The following is a 3,016-nucleotide window of genomic DNA, read 5'->3' on the forward strand; positions in this document are numbered from 1 at the left end:
AAATACAATTCTTTTTTGTGATAAAGTATGTAATTAAAGTAATAATATTTCTTAGATGAAAATAAATATGGATTTATATAAATTATTATATTTTGATTTTTATAAATAATAATATAAATGATATAAAGTTAAAATCACGAGACCTTGAAAGTTTGAAAAAGTAATAAAGAACTTGAGAAACAACATCCTGTACAACAATTTACCCAGTAAATGTTTACTGTTGTAAGAGTTGTCACTTCACTTATCGGGTAAGACTCTTGGTCTTAGTCTCGCTCTTGCAAGTAAAATTCTTGGTACTTACCATATTCATCCGGTATGGTAGTATGATTTTGTAAATGCTTACTCGATTAAGTGTTCGGTAAACGACCTCTTAAAATTATATTTGTGTTGTCTCTGGAAAATATAACGTATCTTGAAAGTACCCACTTTTCAAATTTATTTAATTATCAATTAAAAATTATTATAATTTAATAAATTTGATTTAATTTACAAATTCTCAATTTTTGAGGGTATTTCATAAATGTATTTGCTAAAATATGTATCTAATTGTATATATTTAAAATAAACTAGAAAGGTACCCGTGCAATGTAGCGAGATACATCTTGATTTTAATATTTCGTTTTATTTTTTATCTCGGTTGATGTTATAATATGGTCTTATGTGATTTTAAAAAAACTATATTGTTTTTTTTTATTTTTGAAAAAAAAAATATAAATTCGAAGATATCATAAGAATTTGACAAAAATATATCAATATTAGTATAAAATTAATTATTTAATTTTTTTCATTTTTTATGTAATTTTTTAATTCAGCTTTTTTATTATAATTTAATTTAGGTTCAATAACGAATTAATTTATATTTGGTTTAATAATATAATTTTTTTATAAAGATAATAATTAATTATTTTGTTAAAATTCAATAATTATCCTAATTATATTTTAAATTTTTTAGATTTTAAAATAAGATGTTTATTCTCAATATGATTATGTTTATCCGTAGTTTGTTACAGAAATTCAAACATGGAGCTTTAGCAAGTTGTACTTACGCACAATTTACCTGTAATCTTGAATTTTAAATATATCAATAAACAGTACTTCATGCATAACAAATAGTTTTTAAGAGTTTTTGTCAAATGCTTTATAACATAGTATAAATAATATATTTAATATTATTTGTTTTACCTCTAAAAAATACATAATATAATCACAATATTAATCTAAAATTTGAATTTATCGTCTGTTTATGTAATTTTACTTGTAGCTGAACATATGTTTAATTAAGCTGTAATTATCAAATAAAAAGAGGCAGAACATATGCAGATCACAAGTTTCACTACTGAAATGTCGAATCTTGCTTTTTTTATAAAGTACCTTCATATAATTATAAATTAATAATAAATTCGTGATTAAAAAGATAAATATAGCTGTAATTACATGTTTATAGACTGATAATTTCATGTATTTAACGTTTCGTAGATTTGCTTTTAGAGAAAAGAAATCCGTCAATTAAAATAAATCTTACATTGTTTTTTATCATTTGTACTCGCACAGTGCAGTGAGATACATTTCGATTTTAATGTTTCGTTTTTTCTTTTGTCTCAATCGATGTTATAATATGGTTTTATGAAGGTTTGATAAAATGATAATGTTTTTATTTTTAAATAAAATATAAATATGAAGATATCATAAAAACGTGAAAAAACAATATTGATATTAGTATCAAACTAACTATTTAGAGTTTCTCTTTTTTGTGTATTTCTTTAATTGCTTTTTTATTTTATTTTTGGATTAACAATATATTTTTTGTAAAGATAATAATTAAGTATTTTGTTAAAACTCAATTATTATTCTAATTATATTTTAGATTTTCTTTTATATAAAAATGAGAGGTTTATCTCTAGATTATGTTTATCTGTCGTTAGTTACACGAATTCAAACATAAAGCTTTAATAAGTTATACTTACGCACAATTTACTTGTAATATTGAATTTTAAGTACTATGCATCAACAAACAGTACTTCATGAATTAAAAATGCTTTTTAAAAGTTTTTATCAAATACTTTATAATATAGTATATATATATATATATATATAGAGAGAGAGAGAGAGAGAGAGAGGGGGGGGGCGTTGGTTCACGTGAGACTAGCTTATTCTCGTGAGACACGTGAGACCACCTTTTTACATTTAAAACTTCACATCAAAACGATTTGAAGGTAAAAAAAGCCGAACCTTCACAGCAAAAACACTTTAAACGTAACTTTCACAACATTTTGCTATGAAGTTTCAAGTGTAAAAAAATGGTCTTACAGGTATCATGAAAACAGACTGATCTCATATGATCCCAAATCTATATATATTGAGTAAAGATAGTAGATATGGTAACATTTTGGTAATAACCGGAGGTTCATATAAGTTAATATCGTCATTTAGGTTAATCAGTACTAACATTAAATCGTTAACAGAAATTAAATAAGTTACAATGAAATCATTAACAGATTTAGTACGTTAATAATCATAACTGAAATACAATAACTGTTCCTTAAATGAAAATGCTAACATCAGGTAATAGATGCTAACTTACATCAACATACTGTAACATGAAAACGTTAGCCCATTTTAACATCAATAAACTGGTTTATGTTTAAAATTTATTTAAAAAGTCTGATTTAATTTGGCATAAGCTAACTTAGTGCAAACATCATTTGAATTAACGTTTCAATAAGATGCCTTAGTTTTTTTTTCCCACTTTTTCCAATTATACATCGATTATTAGTATTGTTATTAACTATTAGAAAGGTACTCGTACAATGCATCGAGACACACATTTTCATTTCAATGTTTCATTTTATTTTTTATCCATGTCGATATAATATGATTTTATGTGGTTTTGAAAAATAGATAATGTTTTTATTTTTGAATAAAATATAAATTTAAAAATATCATATAAAATTTGCAAAAAAATATATCAATATTAGTATCAAATTAACTATTTAAAAGTTCTTGTTTATGTATTTTT

Source organism: Cynara cardunculus, assembly GCF_001531365.2.
Source record: "Cynara cardunculus var. scolymus isolate 2C chromosome LG 6, CcrdV1, whole genome shotgun sequence".
NCBI lineage: Eukaryota > Viridiplantae > Streptophyta > Magnoliopsida > Asterales > Asteraceae > Cynara > Cynara cardunculus.